Consider the following 13,577-nt stretch of genomic DNA (forward strand, 5'->3'; position numbering starts at 1 on the left):
CTATCCTCTTGGCACTATTCATCTTTCTTCACAGCACTTACATCTATCTCAGATTGTATCTGTGTTTTCTTGGTGACTGTTTGTCTAGCGCATAAACCCCAAGAGGGCCTGGAGTTTGCTTTGAATCCCCTATGCCTAGGGCTGTGCCCAGCCAGAGTCTGTACTCAGCAAGTACTTGTTGAATCAATGGAGGGATATCATTAAAGACTTTTTTAAACTTCTGGTATTGCCCACTGATAAAATCATATCATACTGATAAAATAAAATCCACAGCGGAATTATTCACAGAAAGTAAGTTATTTTTTGAAACTTAGAATTTAGATATTAACTGTAAGAAGAAAACTCAAAACCAGAGCTGAAATCTTCTCACTTTCTGTGTGTCATTTCCATTATACTATGTGCACGGTCTTCCTGGATGATATGGGTAAGTGAAACTATGTTTATTCAAGATTCCACACATTAGTTTAACAATCTGCAATAAGACTTCTGGTATGAAGATGGCTAAGTCAACACCAGACAACACTGACTATTGATATACTTAAGCAATTTACATAAAAATAAATCTGTGTAAAGGAAGGTGAGGGCAAGAGAGATTGTCAGAATACACTTTTAAATTTTTTATATATCTGTATTTCTTGGTTTTTTAAATGTTTGCTATAGGTTGAATGTCTGTGCCCACCCAAAATTCATATGTTGAAGCCTAAATCCCTAATGTGATATTATTAGGAGCTGGAGCCTTTGGGATGTAATGAGGTCATGAGGGTGGAGCCCTCATGAATGGGATTAGTGTCCTTATAAAAAGAGACATACAAGAGAGATGTTCTCTCTCTGCTCTTGGCCACATAAAGGTACGAGGAGAAGAGGGCTTTCTGCAGATCAGCTGGAGTGCCCTCACCAGGCACTGAATCTCCTGGCAGCTTGATCTTGGACTTCCCAGCCTCCAGAACTGTGGGAAATAAATGTTTGTTGTTTAAAACACCCAGTCTATAGTATTCTGTTATAACAGTCCAAACTAAGGCAGTGTTTGTGTAATTTTTACTTGGTTTACAGAAAATCTATAAATGCTCTCCTTTAATAGAACAGTTACCATAACTAATTGTTTTCATTCCCCTTGCCTACAAATTTAGGACTGTGCTCCTTGATAGTAAGTCATAAAAATGAAAATAGGTGAAGAGTCAATAGGTGACACTTACTCTTTAACTTCGATCACTGGAACTTCAACCTTTATCTAATTCTAGACTAACCATTTTCTATCCTATGGCAGTCAAGAAGGTCTATCTTTCTAAATTCCTTTCAAGCAAGCACTTGCTGTTTATCTGCAAGGAGTTCTGTAAGCTGCTAGTCTCCTGCAAGATTTGCTTCATCTTTAGAGCCAAGGTCTCACTCACTCCAGGGAGCCCCCCGCCAGTGACTGAGCATGACTGGGACATTAACTTTGGCCATTTCTGCCCAATGCAGAACTCCAATGGGCAAGTCTTGCTTTAGAGCTCCCTGTTCCATTGGCCAAGACTTTATGAGATCTGCATTTCAGTCTGAAGTCTTCCCCTGCTCAGTCCTGTCCTTACCTCTTTTATCTTCACAGACATGAACCCCTAATAAACCTCTTGCACTCCTAACTTTATCTCAGGATTTGCTCCCAAGAGGACCAAAATGATACATTTTCTAAATTCCTTTCTTCTTCCATTTTAGGGAAATGTATTTCATCAGGTGAAGTTGCACGTAGTGTACAATCATGCCGGCATGTGTAATGACGGCTACACAAGAGAAAAGGAGAGGAAAAGGCATGCATTGCAAAGCTCCTCATAGGACCTAAGTGGCTCCACAATCTATTCACCTTTCCTTCCCTTTGACTCATTAGAAAGGCTGTGGTTCAGTGACATGGGTAAGAGTAGTATTGTAACAAATGGGACTGTCAGAAACTCACTGAGTATTTAGATCTCCCTGAGATGTAGATCGCGTTAGTGCATTACCTTTACAAATACCTGCTCTGAAGGAAAGTGCAGTTGCCTCTTCTGTGTGTTCTTCTGCATGTTAAGGAAATCAGCTACTGGAGAGGCACTTGATAAAAAACAATGATCTATTTTCCTGTCCTCTTCTTACAGTCAGTTTTGTCCTACCTAACTATAATGGAAGCAAACTCCCTATGCTTTTGTCCACCAAAGTTTTAGTCTACGAATGAAATCTGTGTTTTCAGCCAGCCTTAAATAATACAAACAAGCAAAAGCAACACAATTAGAATCAGGTTCTACACTAGATACACACACACACACACACAAACAAAAACCTACCTTCGCTGAGGAGAGAGATAGAGAATGAAGACTTGTAAAAACCCTCCACCCCCTTTCTTGTTCAATGTTAAAGAAGCCAGCCGTTCTCTTTTAGGATAGCCGTTCTTTATTACGTGTGTACGATGTTAGCGGCTCCATCTCTTTATTTTTTGTGTATGTACTTTATATGTTTTTTTTAACTTTTATTGAAATGTAGTTGATCTACAATGTTGTGTTAGTTTCAGGTTTAATCAAAGTGATTCAGTTATGTGAATATATGTGTGTATATATATATATATATATATATATATATATATATATATATATATACACAAAACTTTCGCTCGGGTTTTCCTGTAAGATGGCGCAGAAAAACCCGAATGAACTTTTTGGCCACCCAAATACACATACATGTATATCTATTCTTCTTTAGATTCTTTTCCATTGTAGTTATTACAAAATATTGAGTATAGTTCCCTGTGCTATACAGTAGGTCCTTGTTGGTTATCTACTCCATATATAGTAGTCTGTATATTTTAATCCCAAACTTCTAATCTATCCCTCCCCGCCACTTTCCCCTTTGATAACCGTGGTTGTTTTCTATGTCTGTGAGTCTATTTCTGTTTTGTAAATAAGTTCATTTGTACCACTTTTTTTAGATTCCACATATAAACAATATCATGTGATATTTGTCTTTCTCTGTCTCAATCTCTTTAAATGACAGAACAACAGGACTGCCGTCCACAAGCGTTTTCCTCCATCTGCAATATAAAGAATATCTAACCGTTAACGTTCCCTTTAAGGAATTGCTACTGTTCAATCTTTGTGCCTTAGAGAACACTGGCATTTTTTTATCCTTGAGATATATATATTACTGGACCCAATGCTTTAGACTTCTCACACAAAGCACAATGCAGTCACCATGCTGTCAACTCCTTTGGCATTCTGTGTCTATCTGAAGAGGCAGGACTTTGCCTCAGCATCCCTGGATCTATAGATACTTTAGTGAAAACGTGTGCTGCTTTAGCTAGCCAGGAGGTGGTCCCTTCTTAATAGTGCCTCAATTTTCTTTTGGAAGTCGACCTTTCTGCTCTTATGTATCAACCTATCAGGAGGGAACAGTTATAGATTTTTAAATCCCAGTGGTGGACTTCTAGACAAGTTAAAATATGGAAACTGTGGTCCCTGTTCCCTGATTTTTGTCCCTCTGTAGTTTTCTTGGTTTCCACCTGTTTCTAAGGCTAGTCCCTAGCCTCCCACCATTTCTGGGAACCCCCACATCTGCTAATGCACATATACACAAGTATCTTGCCAGATGAATCTGTCTTACTCAAGTAGCTAGATTTGCTTTATCTTGCTTATGACAAAGCCTCTTATATACTGATGCCATGATTCTGAATGTCATATTTTTGTAAAAAGCAGAAAAGCAAAACCCAAGTAAGTACACGTTTGTCCCAGTCCTCCAGCATTGAACATTTACAGTTATTTGTGTGGAGAAAGAGTGGCATGGTAGATGTTTTCCCTTAAAAGGGGAGCTATAGCTAGTGACTTTCAACAAATTCATATTGTTTTCTTCTAGACTCTCATCTTTTAAAAGCTGTTTTCGTATGCTGTCTTCATGCACACACACTTGCAACTTTTAAGTTTGTGAGGCAGACACGTCACCCAGGATGAGACCAGATAAGAACGCCTCTTATATCTCTCTTGACGAGTTGAGACTTTTGAAAGCCTGCCTGACAGTTTTTTGCTTTAACAAAATCTACTTATGCCCAAGAACTTTTTGCTACCTCTTTTAAGTGCTCTTGAAAATAGTTTAAGACTTAGGTGCTTAAAACTGAACATTGAGTGCCACGATTTTATTGACTTTTGAATACAGACAAGTAAGCACCATAAAAATCTCTTCCGAATAACATCGGCGAGTTGCTTAAGTGGGGTAGAATCATTTGGAAAGAATGAAAACACGATTTTTTTCTGTGAAATATTAATACTAGGAAGCTATGTGGTTTATCATTGTATGTATTCTTTTCAGGGTTTTATTTTAAAAGTTGACAAAAGAAAAAAATTATGTATGATGACACACCAGTGTACTTTTCTGTGTCAGGGCCCTTTGTTTTGCAAGTAACATAAAACTTAACTGACCTAAGTAAGAAGAAAGATTCATTGACTTTTATGACTGAGATGTTGCACGTGGGTCAGGCTGCAGGCACAGTTTGATCCTTGGGTCTATAATATTACTGGAGTTCTAACTCTGCTTAGTTTTTCCCCCCTTTCACGGTGTTTTCTTCAGGACAGCTTCCCTCATGGTAGAAAGGAATGGCTGCAGCAGTCCATGGTCTGACAGCCATACCCCACATCATCTAAAAGAAAGTAACATGCCTTTGTCTCACAATTCCAAGAAGAAGACCTGGGATTGTCTGACTCAACTGGGTTAGATCACATGGCTATGCAAACCAATCACCATAGCCAGAGTTATGGAACGTGCTGATTGGCCCCTCTAGCTCATATGTTCCATCCCGAAAGGGAGAAAAAGACAAAGCATAGGTAACCAACAAGTGTCCAGTCATCCTCCCTCACCTTGCCATTGCAAATTAAGAACAAGAATGACATGTAAATGTGTGGTACAAAGTTCATCCACACCATCCATCACTTTGTACCAAGGCCAAGGCTAATTTTACAGAAAAAGACTAATTTTCAAAGAGAGTTAGCAACTTACTCAAGGTCAAACAACTAGTAAATGATGAAATGATATCAGCTCCATGTTTGTCTGATGCCAGCATCAGTGGTCTTTATACATCTACTAGCCATGGGAGAATATTAAGATGAGTCTTATAGTTTCTCCAATTCATTATTAATTTTATTTTTAAAACTGTTAAGAAGCAAAATTCTTTATACATAGAGAAAATAAAAACTCAATTCATTATTTCAAATTTTATTGGAAATTATTAATTTATTTATAAATTGTCTATAAATTGTTAATTTATTTTCTGTAGTCTATGCCTGGAGTGGGCAAGTTCTTGTAGAGCAGAATGTATGGTAGAGTATAGTGATGACATCATTTTTATTTGCAATAAGGCCAATTATGCACCAGCATCAATAATGATATGATCTGACAGCATGTTAGATGGTGTTAGATGATGGTTACAGAGAAGATGTTAGAAAATTATAAATGTTTGTTAGAAAGAGGCTATGAAATCTACAAGGAGGTTGGTGTCACGTGAGCCAACTCTGGAAGAAAAATGGGAGAGATTTTTGTAAACAGAGATTAAGGAAATGTCTTCTACTAGGAAAAAAATATGAGCCAAGCCAAAAAGTAAAGAGAATGTCGAAGGCATAGGAAACAGTACCATTGGACTGAGGTGCAAGAGAGAGAGAGATTGATTTAATCCTGCCCCTGAAGCCTTGGAATTGATTGTTTTTTACGGTGCCGTCGGTGATTTTCAGGTGATTTCTACTTTTAAGAAAAAGAGTGACCCACTCAGATGACTGGTCCCCCTGTCACTACGGAGTTTTTCTGAGGGTGCAAGATGCTAGGGAGATATACTTTGTCTGTTTCATCTTTTCGGTCCCTTCCTTCTTCATTCTCTGCAAGTTATAGGAAGGGACCAGAAAGATGGAACAGACAAATCTCGTGTGCGTGTGTGTGTTTGGGAGGGTAACTGGGGGGAGCCTTTGTTATAGTCTATGCTCCGTGTGGCTCTCCTGTGTAGTTTGTGAAGCCAGGACTGATCACTGGTCTACAGAAAACTTCTGCCCCGCTTAGCAAACGCATGCAGATTCCTACGATTTGATCCCTACCTGTGTCTCGCCTCATCCAGATGATATGAAAGAACTCAAAACTCCCCAGGTGTGCCAGGCTCTTTCAGGCCTGTGCCTTTTTCATGTTAATGTTTCTGCGTTTCAGTCTGTTCATTTGTGAAACAAGGCTAAGAATACATAAGCTACCTATCTTAAATGATTATCCTGCACATTAGTATATGCAAAACATCTTAGCAGACTTTATGGCACTGCAAAAATGAAAAGTGATTTTTTTGTGTGTCTGTAACGAGATTTTTTTTTCTTGTGTCAATTCTGTTTAACTTTTCAGAAGCCTTGTGCCAGATATCACTGAATTCGGCTCTTTTGCATGATCAATATACCCGTATTTCCAAATCACCTTGATAGATATTCACAAAAAGTTAATCATTTATTACAAATCAGAGTTAATATTTTTTCTGACAACCTTTCAATTCTGGAAGAGCACATGCATTTTTCTTCTAAGGCTCAAGAAATCCTGCCCAAAGTCACGGTGACCCTATTTATGCAGACAGTGGGCAGAGTCGCCTTGGAAGAGCAGCCAGGTTGAAACCACCATCACCAGTGCTGAGCCAGACACCTGTGGAAGTTCTGTGTGGACTTTGAGGGTTGGGGATTGTAAGGTTTCAACATGGTGGAAAGCAAGTGAACTGGACCAGCAGCTAATCGTCGCCTCCCTAGCTCATCAAAAGCTTCCAGGTGCTCTCAGGACCCCCAGGCAAAGCCAGGCTTCTGAGACGGGAGCAGGCATGCCGGTGGGGCAGGTGACACTGGCCTGATAGGAGGCTCCCATGGAGGTGGCAGTGCAGGGAGGGGGGCTCCTGCCATCTGAGTCTTGGTCGGCTGACCGCAGTCAGACCAACCGTGCCTTCTAGTAATAACATACGGACTCTGATTTTGAATTCTTTTTTTATTTTTTTATTTTTATTTTTATTTTTTTTGCGGTATGCGGGCCTCTCACTGCCGTGGCCTCTCCCGTTGCGGAGCACAGGCTCCGGACGCGCAGGCCCAGCGGCCATGGCTCACGGGCTTAGTTGCTCCACGGCATGTGGGATCCTCCCGGACCAGGGCACGAACCCGTGTCTCCTGCATCGGCAGGCGGACTCTCAACCACTGCGCCACCAGGGAAGCCTGAATTCTTTTTTTAAATTAGAAAAGAGAGGATTTCTTTGCCATTGTTCTTCCTATTACTCTGTACGTTAACTTTATTTATTTAAAGTACCCGCCCACAAAGAATACATTTCCTGCTAGTCTATTGAAATAATTCTCAGGAGGAGACACTGCCAGCATGAGAGGAGGTTTTCAGACCCCCTCATGGGGACTGGGAGAGGAACTTACACTCAGAAATTGCCTCTCCTGTGCCAGACAGAGCGCCAGGGTCCTGCACGGAGGATACTTAACCTAATGTTCACAGCAATCTCGCGAGGTAGCTCGGTAACTTCGCCTCCCCACCTTACAGAAGCTCAGAGACACTAAGTCACTATGCAAGGACGTGTAGTTAGTAAGTAGAAGGACAAGAATTTATACCCAGAAGTGCCTGACTCCAAAGAACATGCTGTTAGATTAGAAAGGAATAGATACTTAAAGGTCTGCAATCTGGTGGGTCCAATCAAATTAGCAAAGATTTTAAAACTCGAAAGATCTCTAACTTTATGACTGAGTCGTACGCGTTCTACATATCTGTTGCCCGGTGGGTGGTGGGGTCATTCAGGTCAAACAGCCTTTAAATATGGTGCACAGATGAACAAAGCCTGGGGCTTTTGTATTCTTGTTTTCTGGTTTGTTAGTTTGCTTCTTTGTGTACTTTTCAAATATTCAACGAGTAAGATTCGCTGGGAAACAGACCCTGAGGTGGACGTTACCTGCCGAAGGACCACTGAGGTGTGCTCTCGGGACCTGTAGGAGAAAGGAGGAAGAAGGGTTAGTAGAGGGATGCTGAGTGGCCATACAGCAGCAGTAGTGGCCTCACACCGGCCCAGAGTGAACTCTAAAGCTGGGATAAGCCTTCAAAGTGTCCCTGGAGGCAAGGAGGCTGAGCCTTTGTACCCCGGCATGGTGCATTGGCTATGGGGAGGGGGCATAACCCTGGGTGGTGCTACTTCCTTCCAGAGAGGGCGCTTCCTGGAAGAAGACTGAGCTCAGAGCCATGTGGCCCACAAGAGTGCCCCGGTCATCAAGGGGGGACCTGGGTGTCATACTGCAGCAGGCAGTACCGTCCCCTCCTGGGCGCTTAGGGCCCATGGATTCACATACGTTTACCGGATAGGGGACTGGTTCCTCCGGGACTGGGGGCAGTCCCATTTCTTGGGATAATTTATAAAAGAGGTTAGTGATGTAAACTGCAGCCCCCGTAGCTGTGCTGGTCTTGATGCCACAATGGATGGTGATTACCCTCTGTTCTCAGTTAACTCTCGCCCTCAGCCGGCACTTCTGCTGCTCTAGTTAGAGGGCCCAGACGTGCATCTCTGAGGACTCGGACTCGTCCACAGCCATGGCACTACACTTAGAGATGGACCACCGACCTTGAGCATGACCCCAAGACACTAGACCCCCCTGAGTATCACCTGCGCTCAAATTCTCAGAGAGTCCTTTTCCTCCCTCCACCCACTGCCAAGGTTGAGATAAGCAAGATGCCCGTCTCCTTCCTTCCGTGTGGTGGATTTCTTTTTTTGCGGTACGCGGGCCTCTCACTGTTGTGGCCTCTCCCGTTGCGGAGCTCAGGCTCCGGACGCGCAGGCTCAGCGGCCACGGCTCACGGGCCCAGCGGCTCCGTTGCATGTGGGATCTTCCCGGACCGGGGCACGAACCCGTGTCCCCCGCATCGGCAGGCGGACTCTCAACCACTGCGCCACCAGGGAAGCCCCGATGAGGGTTTAAAGTGGCGGCAGGAGTTTTGGAGGAGTAAAACACTAAGGACAAGGGCCCAGTTTGCAATAGACCAGGCATAAGGGATGGGTGCTTATCTGAGATGATCAAGGCAAAAATGGAAAGAAGAAAATGGCCAACATTTTTGGTTCTCTGCTATAGATGGATGAAATTTCCTGAGTCCATGTGTGCAGGGTGGGGAGGGGAGAGGAGACGGGGGATAAGACTAAGTAATAGAGACCAGGATGAGAAAGAAAGATGCGGATGAGAATGATCCAGTTGACAGATATAAACCATAGAGGTAAACACTGTAACTAGAACTTTTACTGTCACTGTGCTTTGGTTTACGTTTCTTCATTTGATGGACTGCTGGTTTCATCCTCTTTGAAATATACCCAGATTCAAATCAAATGAGGGGCTCCGTACACTGAATAACATCTATTAAACATCTATCCTCAGCTAGGTACTATGTATTTTTTTTATTGGAGTAGAGTTGATTTACAATGTTGTGTTAGTTTCAAGTGTACAGCAAAGTGAATCAGTTATGCGTATACATATCTCCACTCTTCTTGAGATTCTTTTCCCACATAGGTCATTACAGGGTATTGAGAAGAGTTCCTTGTGCTAGACAGTAGGTCCTTATTAGTTATCTGTTTTATAAACAGTGGTGTGTGTATGTTTCTCGATAGTGGAGTCATTTTTTCTGTTCTCAGTTTCTTTAATGCCTCATCTGTGCCTTTGTTAGGGCTTCATTTCTCTCTACTTTGAATTCCAGGAATCGTGGTACCTGCTACCTCCTCTAAAAGGCTGTAAGTGCCTTGAGGGAAAAATCCAGATCTGTATTGCCATGACTCGCACTCAGTAGACATAAAATCAATATTTGTACTTTGAGCTTATGAAATCACATAATACTTGAAATACCCTAGTAAGAGATTTGACAGTGACTGCTCCATTCCAGCCGGTACCCAGTTAGCCCCCCGCTGCCCAATAACTAATTACGAAGTAGATTGCTGCAATATCACTACAGTTCACTTATTAGAATGACTCAAATTACCAAGATGAATATTTTGCGGCCCAGTCATTTCAGGAGTAGTAACAATATCCTCAGTGTACTACATCCTCATTCAATAATTTACCAAAAGTGTCTAGAAAATAGTTGATCCAGCCTACATAATCTTTTTTTCTATTAACCTAGGTAGAGAGATTTGTGAAAAATAATTTTGAGTTTGTGTTGTGATTCGTCACATAACACAGGGATACTGGCTTAAAGCGTAGGTGATAAATGTGTCATATTTCTAGGGAATAAATGCTGGAACAGAGAGAGGACATTTTAGTAAATGTTCCATACCAAGTGATAGCTCTTTTTCAAAACTTTTATTGAAATATAGTTGATTTACAATGTTGTGTTTCAGGTGTACAGCAAAGTGATTCAGTTGTACATATATAGAGAGAGAGTCTTTTTTTTACTTTCTCTTCCATTATAAGTTATTACAAGATATTGAGTAGAGTTCCCTGTGCTGTACAGTAGGACCTTGTTGTTTATCTATTTTATATAAAGTATTGTGTATCTTTTAATCACAAACTCCTAATTTATCCCTCCCCCCCCACCCTTTCCCTTTGGTAACCATAAGTTTGTTTTCTATGTCCGTGAGTCTATTTCTGTTTTGTAAAAAAGTTCATTTGTATAATTTTTTTTAGATTCCACATATAAGTGATATCACATGATATTTGTCTTTCTCTGTCTGACTGACTTCACTTAGTATGACAATCTCTAGGTCCACCTATGTTGCTGCAAATGGCAGTATTTCATTCTTTTTACGGCTGAGTAATATTCCGTTGTGCATATATACCACATCTTCTTTATCCATTCATCTGTCGATGGACATTTAGGTTGCTTCCATGTCTTGGCAATTGTAAACAGTGCTGCAGTGAATAATGGGGTGCACGTATCTTTTCAAATTATGGTTTCCTCCCCAGGAGTGGGATTGCAGGATCACATGGTAGCTCTATTTTTAGCTCTTAATAAATATTAAACAAAACAAAACAAACTGAGAGCAACAGTGCCTCATGGTAAAGGATGAGGAGCTCAGGCCAAAACCAGAGAAATTATGGAAAGACTTGAGACCTTCCAGAAAGACATATTTGGAGATTGCAGATTGGGACAGACAAATCTGGAAGCCGTGCTGCCCCCCCAGGACAGGGCAGAGGACTGGGAAAATCAGACATTCCAACATCAAGGCAAATAGCAGGGAAGAGATCATCTGTCAGGACTGAAGGGACAACATAAAGCTGCAGAAGAGTAGGCCCAATGATTCAGTAGGAATTGGGATCTTGGAAACAGGACATTTCTGAGAAGAATCATTGTATGCTTCCTATACAGAAGTAAGCAAAGGCTACGGGACACATCCAGAGTAAGCAGGTGGAGGTTAGAGGACACATCTGGCAGAGGTGAGACACAACAGGACTGAGCTATGGCCAATTCTTAATAGCAGAATAGCCCTTAAAGATGTTCAGGCCCTAACCCCTGGAACATGTAAATATATTACCTTCCATGGCAAAAAGGACTTTGCAGATATAATTAAGGTTAAGGACGGTAAAATAGGTGGATTCCCTGGTGGACCTTAGGTAATCACATGAATGCTTAAAAGCAGAGAACTGCCTTCCACTGGGAAAAGAGGTCAGTAAGATGAGGCAGAAGGGAAGGTCAGACAGATTCAAAGCATGACGCAGTCTTGATTCTGAAGATGCAGACCATAAGCCAGGGAACGTAGTAGTCTCTAGAGGCTGAGAACCACTCCTGGCCAACAGCCAGAACAGCCAGAAAGGGAACTTGGACCTCCGTCCTACAACCACAAGGACCTGCATTCTGTCACCATCCTGAATGAGCTTGAAAGCTCCTCAGAGCCTCCAATAAGGAATGCTGATTCCATGATTTCAGCCTTGTGAGTCTCTAAACCAAGTTCCCAGCCAAGTTCCCAGCCAGTTCTTCTGACCCACAGAACTGTGAGATAATAAATTTGTGTTATTTTTAAGCCACTCAAATTGTGGTAATTTGTTATGGCAGGCATAGGAAACTAATATAGATATCAAAAATCACCCTGAATTGTCAAGAGACATGATTGGCTTAGAAAGGATTCTGGCTATTGCTCTTTCTTTCACTTTCCTTTCCTTCCCTATTTAGGCAAAAAAAGAGGTCAAATTTTCAAGATACTGTGGAATTCAGCATATCCAATACCCTCAGTGGGACAAACATACTTTCATTATTTCATTGGGCATATTCTGCAGAACTCTGACATTTTGTGATAGAATTTTCCAATCTCTTGAACCCTGAAATTCAGTAAAGTAACATATAATGTGTGATTTGAGCTAAAACTTTTGATGGCTGGGTTTTTATATGCCTTACTGTCTCTTTGCAAAAATGCTTCACCATATTAAGTAATTCAAGGTAAATAATTATCCATTTAATTATATACATTTTCCAGGGTAATTTTCATTCAATTATAACTAATTTTCTAATTATAATTAATATTAAAGTCCCTATAATAATTGGGACTTCAGAAAAAAAATTAGAAAGACAAGTAAATGTTTTTAATGAGTTGAATAATATCCTATATATTGTAGAGATCTCCCAAGCTTTTTTTTGAAACAGTAGCAACTAAACATGAACTTATAAAATATGAATATAGAATTAGAATGATTTCAATAAAGGAGAAAAGCTTTTTCGGTAATTATTTAGCCCCATTGGTCTTGAATCATGGCATACTACACCTAAATCATTCTATTTTTGTAAGAACAACCATTCAAGACATTCAATGCAGACACTTTCCCAGTGAGCTGTACTTGCTCTGAATGCCCTTTTTAAAACAAAAAAAAAAAATGGATAAAATGTGAATAATTTCAAAGTTGCATGTGTAGCTGCAATGGTGCCTCAACTAGATCAGCTGTGTATTAGGGAGAACTTTGCCATTATTGGCTGAGGGATTCTAGCATATGAACTTTCACTTAGTTAATTTATCTTTTATTCACACAACAGTGGCCTTTCAATTTTCATTTCTTCCACCTTTCCAATAATGGTTTGTCATTAAAACCATTTTTGAATCGTATAAGGAAAAACACACCATATGGACAATTTTTTTTCTTTTCCGCTAGAAGTGATGAGGAGAGTTGAAGTTGGGGAAGATGGACTTTCAAAAATAATATTAGCACATGTATTTTTACATATTTGTTCTATAAGTAAGTTTACTCACATCAGCTCCCAAAGGGAAAATCAAAGATTCTTCTATATCGTTAGAATGTGACTTTAACTCACCTCCTGGATGACATGCTTAGATCACAGCTGTATGGCTTAATTATTGGATGATCCTGAGAAGTTATTTAAACTTATCTTGGTCTTTATAATGAGGATTATCAACCCACGTCATCGTTTGTTGTGAGGATGAAATGAAATGGAATAATGCTGATAAAGTACTTAAGAAAAGTGTGTGGAATAGAGTCAGCTCCCCCCCCCCCAAAATATTAGGAATTTTTATTTAAAATGCCAATGAACAAGGAGAAAAAAGCAAACAAAGGTTAGGAATCAGCACAAGAAAATGCTGGGCTGTGTGGGGGAGGTTGGGAAGACGAAGGGAGAATTTCTGCCCCTCCCTGGGAGCG

At 40.8% G+C, this 13,577-nt stretch overlaps 1 protein-coding gene across 4 annotated transcripts in view; it reads left to right on the forward strand.

Moving 5' to 3' along the window:
- The window catches only part of NKAIN3 (sodium/potassium transporting ATPase interacting 3), a 520,118-nt gene that overhangs the window by 327,659 nt on the left and 178,882 nt on the right, over window positions 1-13,577 (forward strand). The window lies entirely within an intron of this gene.

This window comes from Kogia breviceps, chromosome 17 (genome assembly GCF_026419965.1).
Source record: "Kogia breviceps isolate mKogBre1 chromosome 17, mKogBre1 haplotype 1, whole genome shotgun sequence".
Classification (NCBI taxonomy): Eukaryota; Metazoa; Chordata; class Mammalia; order Artiodactyla; family Physeteridae; genus Kogia; species Kogia breviceps.